This window comes from Phaenicophaeus curvirostris, chromosome 3, assembly GCF_032191515.1.
Source record: "Phaenicophaeus curvirostris isolate KB17595 chromosome 3, BPBGC_Pcur_1.0, whole genome shotgun sequence".
Taxonomy (NCBI): domain Eukaryota; kingdom Metazoa; phylum Chordata; class Aves; order Cuculiformes; family Cuculidae; genus Phaenicophaeus; species Phaenicophaeus curvirostris.
The window spans coordinates 34,619,418-34,629,616 of NC_091394.1; positions in this window are offsets into that span (position 1 = coordinate 34,619,418).

A 10,199-nucleotide genomic window follows, 5' to 3' on the forward strand; every position below is an offset into this window, starting at 1 on the left:
TCTCCCCTGCTGACTTGCCCTCTGACCTTTTGGAGGCCAGGGTGGCTGCAGACTTCATTTTTACTCTATTTCCTGGTCTCTCTCCTAGCTGTGCACTCAATGTTTCCACAGCAGATTAATGACAGCTAATAATATCTGATATATCTGGACATTGCCACATAATGAGTTGCAGTCCCACTGGGTGCCCAAAGTGTCACTACTAACAAATTCACCAGAGCCGCACATAATTAGCATGTAAAGGGAGTGATCATGCAGTAAATCTGGAGAGGAAGATGGATAGCCCGTGAGGAAAAAAAAATATAAGGAAAAAAATACTGTTCTTAACACTCAATGGTAAATGTATGTTTCTTGCCATGAATATTTTCTTGATAACAAACTGTGGACAGGTTACCTTTACAGTAACATTATTCCTTCCACGGTTGATAGGCAGGATTTCATTATGCCACTGCTAATGTTACAATATTTCTGCAAAATGTCACCATATGTAAATTAGAAGAGGTTAGGGTTTCCGTGTTAGTTTTCTTTCATTATGCACTGTCCCTTTCTGCTCTGGACTAATTTTCCTTTCTACAAGTTTACTGAGTTGGTAATACTGACCCTACATTTGCAAAATAAAGTTGGCACTGGAGGATATTCCTTCTGAAAGAGCCAAACAGAAATGAAGAAAATAAACATATGGCAGAGAGAACAAAGAAAGAAGAGTAGAAATTAGCTTACTTGATGAGATTTTATCCAAAGTAAAATCTTTCCCTGAAACATCAGAAAATACCCAATAAAGAAAAACAGGAGCAGGGACATTGTGAGTTACTTGACTGGATCTGAACACAGGTCTCTATCTTATGACCACCTGGCTGCCCATCACACTCTAAGTGCTGCCTGCAGTCTGGATATGTGAAGGCAAAGAGGTTTTCCCAGGAGAAAGAGGTTGACATGAAGCAGATAAATTGTCCTGATGGGCTGTATTAAGCCCGAAGAGCCCTAAATGGGGAACCTCTGCTCTACTTTTAGTCATTCACTCCTCCTTAGAAACCATTGCTCATCAATGCTGAAAACTTAATTTTGGTTTGAAGTTGTGTCATTTACAGGCCATTAGCTTGTGTGACATCTAGGTGGGAATACTTGCATTTATGTGACTTCAGCTTTGAGGTTTATTTAGGCAATTGGCCAAGATGTGGTTAATTCAAAATGCAAGTTTTGGGTTTAAATTATTATTTTGTTGAACAGAGAGGCCTTTGGCCCTGAAGGCTTCAGCCTTTAAATTATTCTTGTTCTTAAAGCACCACTTCTGTCATTGTGGAGATAAAAGTTAACAAAGAAATCTCGCTTTGAAAAACATACCCAAGACCCAACAAACAAACAAAAAAATTCTGCCTATGACACATCTTTCCATGATAAATAACTATAGATGTGAAAAATTCATAAGGCTTTAATCTCTGTAGTTGCCTTCTGCAGAGACAGATCTTGAGGGGCATGGTTTAGTATTTGATAGGAAGGGTTGGACTTGATGATCCTGTGGGTCTTTTCCAACCTAATGATTCTATGATTCTATGATCTTGGCCAAGAGAGCCTTGTGATCTTCCGGTACCAGCCTCTGTGATGCTGATGGACGCTATCAATAATCCTCATAAATAAACTTTTTAGAGTGTGAACTGCTACTCAGCAGTGCAGGAAGAATCTTGAAAATAACAATAACTTCTCCTGTCTGCTACTGCATTCCTGTTCCCCTTAGCTATGCGCTTATGGGCCCCTCGAATCAGCTCATAAGCTCTGAAAGTTTTTGTATTCACACCTCATACTGAATGTCATGCTGGCTCATGTTCTCTTAGAGAAGCACCTTTTGGAGTCATGTGACTTTAGCTTTTATCCCTTTTTTTGACAAGAAATTTTCTAAACCAGATGTTGCACAGAAATGTATAAACCCTAGAGTCTTAGAAAAAGCACAGTTAATTAAGAAGTGAGAATTTCTTTTAAAAATCCCACAAGTTTTTGCAATTCAGAAAAGGCAATCTGCCTTTTTTTTGGGGGGGGGGGGGGAGGGGGGAGGGTGTGTGGAGGGAAGGAACAAAAAGAACTGAAAAATCTTTAAACTCTTCCTGACAAATAACAAGTTTATTTTTTAATTCCTTGTTCTATTGACTCTCTCTGCAGTCCATGTAGTGACTACTAGCACAGTTATTCATTTCAAGATTTACCTTCCAACATAATTTTGTTGTACACAAAAAAAGCCAAATGGAAAAAATAAGACCCAAAAAGGCTTATATTGTTTATCTTGTTAATGAAAGAACAGAGCTCACAGGCTACCCAGCTCCCACAGGGGCCTTTTTTATGCAATCTTACTGATAATTAACTGACAGTGATTGATGGCCAGGACTGAAGCAAGAGAAGATACAACTGCACCATTCTATTCAATTGACTTTTCTATTTTTTTAAAAAGTCCTTGTTTATTTCTGAATAGTATCAAATTAATTATCTGTCCAATTTGAATTTTGCCTTCAAAGTTCATCTGAAACACATTTGCCTAATTGTTGTGTCATCTTCCTGACTAGGATTTCATATCCTCAAAATTCATTCTGTGTCAAGTTCAGGGAAGGCAAATACTTTTGCATTAGAAATACAAGAAAACACTCACATACATTTCCCTAAGTTTGGTAAGTAAAAGTATTTCTATTGGGAAATAGGCCCTAGTCCAATGAGGCCATACAGATTTTTTTAATACGTCCTTGTGGAATTTTGCTGAAGGGAGTGTGAATCTTTTTTAACTTAATTTCAAAATATCATTGTTAGCATTGTAGATATCTCTAGTGGTATTTTTTATACACAGTGAAATGTTTTATTACAAAACCCCCTTTGCTGAAAAACTCCCAGTCTCACATCCAACTTTGGTCTTGTTAAATCTCACACCACCATATACATTGTCTTAGAATGACTAGAATACATGAAATTACTACATCTTATGCTTTATTCTTCAAATCCACTGTTTTAAATAATCGTTTCCATTATGCTGGTTGTGTCATTCTTAACATTTTTTTATATGTGTCAAGTATTTTAAAAGCTTTTTGAAGTGATCTTTTGCGTTACCAGGAAAATGGTCCAATTTGAAATACCTGTGTTACACAGAAGACCTCACGTTTTACATTTCTTCATCTGACAGGTGAATTATCTCCAGTATTTTATCACTTGTTACATTTAAATGATATTATTTTAACCACTTTTCTGAAAGAGTCTTTCTTTTATTTGCTAAAAGAAAAATAAGTTAATTTAAACACACAGTGTTCCCTTTAGAGCTTCCTTGCCCTTTCAGTGTGTCATTACATATAACAAAATGTACACACCATGCATCTGTTGGGAGTTGAAGCTTATGACAATGAAGTACTTCCGAAGTGTATGTTCTATACCACCTGGCACCCTGAAGACATGTGAGGTGGCACCACTGATCTCTCAGGATACACATCACTGATTTCTTAGGAATTGCTGATGAAGAAATGAGTCAATAATTATATTTTGTAAATTCTAGCGGCCTTTTTTTAATTTCCCTCTATAAGATAGAGATTGTGGTAAACCTGTATCTGCCTGGCCCTCAAGGCATGTTCAGTTTTTGCCTACCTTTATATCTTCCTTGATGAGAGCAACAAATCTAGTTCAAGTATACTGTACTGAAGGATCCTTCACCAATTCAGACATTGCTAAGCCCTGACTACTAGGTAAGACTTCCATGGAGGTCTATCAACAAGTCTCAATCATCCATACAGGTTATTGCTCAGGGATAAGGGACACCTCTTTCCACCCAGGGGCTGCCTGCTGTCACTGAAGCATCTTTTTCTAATACAATCAGTGATCATTTGACACATGGGCAACTTCCAGGATTATAGCAAATAAACCTTCCTCCTATAAGAAGAAAAACTAGCAGCCATGAATCACGCAATTTTAAGCACTAGAGAAGATAGGCAATACATAAATACCTCCTTACTTCAATGATTTTTAGGAATACTCTTCCTAAGACTAGTCTGGGAAAAGTTAGTCTGTGCACTAGAGAGCATACTTGTGCCTCGTGCAGAAATGACATGAATTCACTGCTTCACAAACAACTACAAATGGAAAAAACAATTGCAAGAAAACCAAGGTGATATTTTTCCTTCAGCTGAAGGAACAAAGCAGCAACAGCAAATGATTTTGTACCAAAAGGGGCCTTTCAAGTGACTTGAAATTAAACACTTCATTCTTGTGTGCTGTGAGCAAAGCAAAGGACACAATGCATTGAAGTTGCAACGCAGGAGCTTGGAGAAGCAATGTTATGCCTCACTTTTTCTGACCGGCACCTGGATGTAAATCCATCTTCTTCCAGAGTGAGGTTGAACCAAATACCCCCTGCCTTCCTCAGAAAAGGATTCTGGACACAAGGCCATCATTTATTTCTATCTCTGAGTATGAGGTCAGGGGAAAGGAGAGCATTCTTCTTTTTTTCTCCTGTGGAAGCACTACCATGTATTTCCAAGTAAAGCATAGTAGCCACCCAGTTGGGGTCTTGCCTTCCCACTGTGCCAAATAATTCTTTTTTTAACAGAATGAGAAGCACCACTAATAGGGTATAGGGATACTATGGGACTCCACATCATTCTTCACAATTTAAAATACAGCAATCCTGGCATCCTCTGGGCAAATAGGTGACTTAAGTTCAAAATCCGCCAGGTAAAGGTAACCTCTATGACATTAGAAAAGCTGAGAGGCCAGGGCAGCTTCACCCCATGCATTTCAAAAGTTTAGTCTCAATTTCTTTCATTGGAGAAATTTACTCATGAACACGTTTTACTCATGAATGTAACTCTAATCAGAGTTTTTTAGCAGGTTTGCTTATAATTTTATATGCAACAATCTATCATATCTATGTAAGTAAAATCAGGAACATATTGTAGTGAAAACAATCATATGATTATAAATCATATGGTATCTGAAACAACCTTGAGTATCTTCACAACAAGCAGGAATTATGTATTGCATCCAGGACTTGCTGCGATAATGATACTTTTATATTCTGCAGTGCTTGCTGTGCACAAAACATTTGAAGTCGTTTAAGACCTAAGGCCACAGTGTAAAAGATATCCTTAATTTTATTCTGGTGGCCCATTATAAAACAAAATAACAGCTAGACTGATTTTCCAGGCCCCCTGTACTGAGTTATCACTTGCTCTCAGCAAGGCACAGGTACAGATTTGTGAATTTCGGCAAGTGGAACTACCTTTGAGTTTTGACACTTTTACTGCTTCTAGTGGACTCAGTTGCCAAAGTGCTCCTTAGCTGGAGATTGGGTTTACAAAAGACTTGGGTCACAATGATTTCAATGGGTTTCAAAACAGAATCTGATTCATCTATGCAAGTAGTCAAGGAGATCGTCTTACACAGCAGAACCCAGTTACTTTCTTTACTGTCTAAAACAAGCTTTCAGTTTTCTGTTCAACACTTAGCTCCACAGAGTGAGGAAAGATGAAAGAAAAGCCACTGAATCTCTCTATGTCTGTATGCTGTTAGTTTAGAGGAATACATTTGAAAGTATCAACAGGCACCTGAATACACCGGAAGCAATAGAATCCACATGCACTGAAGAATGATGTGAAAGGGTAGCAATAAATTATATACTTCAGCCTCTAGCTTTAGTCTTCCACATCTGAAGGTTTGGACTAGGCCTGTTGTCCTAGCTCTTATGGCACAAGTCTGCCATGCAGGCAATGGAAATGTAACTGCCATCTAGGGATAACCTGGAGAAGAGCAAGAAGTCTGCTTCTGTTGTGACTCTAGTTTGATTTGATGAGATGAGACCTTACAGATGTAAAAAGGAGGAGACATTCCTTCAACTGCATGTACTTGAAACAAACCAGAGAAATGAAAAACATACAAATCCTCTGTTACTTTCTCTGGGAAGTTTATTTTCAAAACAGAAATAGTTAGCTAAAAACATTTCCTCCTCTTCAAATTTCAGATACGCCTCAAAGAGAGCTTTCTGATTTGAAGAAGGATGCTCACATGATTGTATGAATGTCTGCTCCAATTAATGGGAACAGACAATTCTGGAGAAAGGCCTACCTTCCTTTGCTCCAGTGAGTTTCAGGCGAGGTTTTCTAATGCAGTTTGAAGGTTGTTATCAGGCAAGAAACCAGCCTCTTTCCAAAGTGGGCAAATTAACTGATTAAAAGCCTTAGTAGTGTTATGACTCTACATCCCATCCTATTCTTACGAGGAATACTACCTGCCAGATTAATATCTAGATAGGTCAAGTCACTCAGCATCCCTGTTGTTATACCTATTTGTACAGGCACCCATTAATTTTGAGGCAATGTTACTTTGCTAACATATTATATAGGGGAATTGGAAGAATGGAAAACACCCCTTGCTAAACTTGGTCATTCATCTAAACAGGCTGTGTTTCAGTAAAGCAAAATTTGTACCAGCCTCTATCCCAATTGCCTCAGACAAATCTGCCATGATTTGTAATTATTATTTTAAATTAATCCATCCATGAATTACAGTTGTGTTTTGTTTATTTACTTGTTTAGACTGGTCTGAAAAAAATAAGCAAAGCTTTCAGCCATTTATAATAAAAGCAAAAATGACTAAAGAGACCTATTTTTTTTTTAGTTTGCATTAGTGAGTCCACCCAAACTATGCAATAATATAGGAAATTAAGTTATAAATGTACAGATGTGCTCTGAGTAACCATGAATATCTGCATGCAAATGCATAATAGTCACAAATCTACATTATTACAATATTAAAAAATACCTACAATTAAATTATCATGTGGAAATAATCATAATGTTATTGGAAACTCAATTATTGTGGCAACCCTTGTCGGGGAATTAGCAGGCTGTGGCAAAGGCAAGTCAGACCTGAATTCATCAAATATATATTATCACAATATTACATGTTCACTTCGATTCCATGCAAAGACAAACATCCTCACTCACTAGTATCTGCTCAATGCATTTGTATTATTCATGAACAACTCTGTGATCTATTATACATACAAAACTGATTGTACGCGGCTTGCCGGGGGCTACAATGCAGAGACACAGAATTAATTTTATTATATACACATGCATGATAATTGTGTAGAATTCGGTCAAATATCAAACTCTGCTCCTGTGCTCCATTATTTTACTTCCCAAAAAGAGGTCTAAGGTCAGCAGCAATTTCTCTTTGGCGACAGTGAAACTCTTTGTCATTTAGAGTAGAAAGTTCCTGGGTACTAATGAGCCTGGAGCTGTGATGAATGGTCACACATTCCCTTTCCTCTCCAACCCCCACTCATCAAAGGGAAAATGTAACTTTTATTGAGATTCTCAAGAATTCCTTGCCTGTCATGCACACAGAAGTCACTTAGGGCTGTGGACTTAAAAATTTGATTTGTCAGAGATGGAGGATGCTTTTTTGTTTGTTTTGAAGACTTGGATAACATTGTGCGAGAAGATGATAAAATAATTTGAGAAATTCATTTTCATATGCAGTTTTATTCCTGTAGGAATTGCTGTTACTTAAAAGATGTTTAAGTAAACACTCCAGAAGTGTCTTCACAGGACCGTCTTCCCTAGTACAAGTTTTCACTAAAACAAACTTCTACCTTCCCCTTTCTTCAATAGCACAAGAGACTGATAAGAAGGCCCCTTTCCTCTTCTCCCAAATCTTTCAAATCTTTAGACAGAAAGACAAAGATTAGAACCATCCGAGATATTTGTAAATGTTTGAACATACAGGGATATAGAAATGCACTAAACTTGAGAAGGGACTTGAACAAGGTGCATCACCTCAAAGTTCTGGTCTGGATTCAAGTGTCATTGAAAATCAGCAGGACACTAGGCTTCAACATGTTTTAGTTTAGTTAAAAGCCAAATCTAAGGGAGCTATGTGCAAATTTTCATAGCAACAACTAGTTTCACTCAGCTTTAGAGATGGGTATTTACTCCCGTGTACCGCAGTTACGCTAACACCCCTCACCATGCATCTAGTGTAAGGATCCAAAAGTGTTGTTTCAGGAATGAGAAAAAGAAAAAGGTCATCTTTAACTGAGAAAAAAAAAAAAAGTCCAGTGTGACATCGTCCCCACTATATTAAAAATCAAACCATAAAACATCTTTCCTTTTAGTTCCATTCACTCCCACTCTCCATCCACCATCCAGTCTTCTGGCTATCACACCCATATGACTCTGAGCTTTAAGACTGAGAAATGTTTACTTCCCATCCTATACAATCGGAGTAGGATCTCATTTAAGACTATTCCAAACCCGGTCTTGCATTACTGCACTGCTTTCAACAGTCATGAGCAAAAAGTGCATCCCAATGTTTCCATATTGTAGATTCATAACATTTATAGGAATAAATTGTAACACAGATCTTAAAGGATTTCTTTAAGCCAGAGATCTCATAAGCCAGAGATCTAAACAACCTCATTTTAAAAACTATCTTTTGTATGTTTATGCCATGCCCAGAGCACCTAATTTTATTAGAACAATGAATGATCTGCATTTAGTAGTACATGGCTATCAAGTTTGTAACAATATCATAAATTTACTATAAATTGGTGAAACCATCCTAATTAAGGAGTGTCATAGACACACAAAAAGATCTCAGGAAGGAAGAAGTGAATGAATCACTCACACGACATATGGCTCCATCACAAGAGGTAACAGGTGAACATGCTAAGATGGGCTGTTTATCTTGGCTGACTCATAGCCATTAATAACAGAAATAATAAAAAACCAGCTCTGAATAGTCTCCAAGGCAGCAGTTTGTCTAACTGAGATGCTGGAAGTACAGAAGAAAAGCTCTTGTGTTAAAGAATATCTCAGTAATGCATTTTGTCACTTAGTTGTTTATAACTTCATTCTGTTCTCAAAAATTTCTCATTTTGGGTAGGCACAAGATATCACCTTTTTAGTAACAGCAATGACTTCAAGGGAGCTGGCATCTTTTGAACATCCTACTCTTCCACAGTAAATGCATGATTGCTTTCTGCCATTTAAGGCTGGCTAGGCAATTAGGTGAGCAGCAGGACCTTAAGGCCCCAGCAGCATCTTTTAACTTCAATCTTTGCAGTAAAAGTAGGTAACATAAGCTGTCAGGTCGAAGAGAAGGTTTCTCATGGAGATCATTAGCTTGACACACTGTCAGACAGTGAGTTAACAGGGAGAAAGGTCCTACCAAAACTACTTATTTTGTCATCATTACCCAAGGCCTGTGAATCCTTAGGTACATATATGAAATTTCAGTAGTTCATGCTTGTACCTCTCATTAGCACTAAATCTACATGGTTTGGGTTCAGATAAAAATAGAGTTAAAGAAATTTAGTTGAACCTCGTCCAAAGTACCAAATCTCTTAATGATGCAAGGAGATCAAAAAAATTGAGACAATACTTTTTTATAAGCCTGAGATTGTTGCTCTGTCTGGTATGCCTAAAAACACCCCCATGGGTTACCCATACTATTGTGACACTTTCCCACTGACCTTCAACTGTTAAAACATGCAAGGGAAAAAACATTGCTGTTAAGATACATTTTTCAAATAAACTAATATAACATTTAATTATTTTTGCCCAACTCCAGTTATTAGTAGCCACGGTAGAACTACCAGCTAAACAGGAAATAATTGCAAAGGCCAATGTTATTTCTTCAGTTACCATTTATTTTGCATGTATCCGTGCTAAAAGGAAAGAGTGCGTGCACACAAAACAAGCCTTGGCTTCATTTTCTTGCCAGCTATCAGAATTGCTCATGCACAAATCTTTTGGTATTTAATACTCATAGTGCAGAAGCATCTAGTGATCCTAATTAGGATCAAGAAATTTTATCCAAGGTGTTGTACAAAACAAAGATTGTCACAGTTCTGTCACAAAGCACTTATAGTTGAACAGGTTGACAACTCATATTGTTGCACTGTGTATTATGTGAGAAGTATTTTTTAATGTTATTCTAGTCACATTTAAATGCATTTTTGACACTATAGGTAGATCTATATGGTAACAGGGGGCATTAAATTTCTTCTAACAAATGCAGGTCAACACTCTACTTCAGCAGCTACTGAGGCAAAATAGCTACTTTCTCTTAGTGGTTTTTTTTTTAAATATTTTTGTGCAAATATTTTATTTCACTGGAAAATTCAGTGATGTGCTGGTTTTGGCTAGAATACAGGTAATTTTCTTCATAGTAGGTAGTAT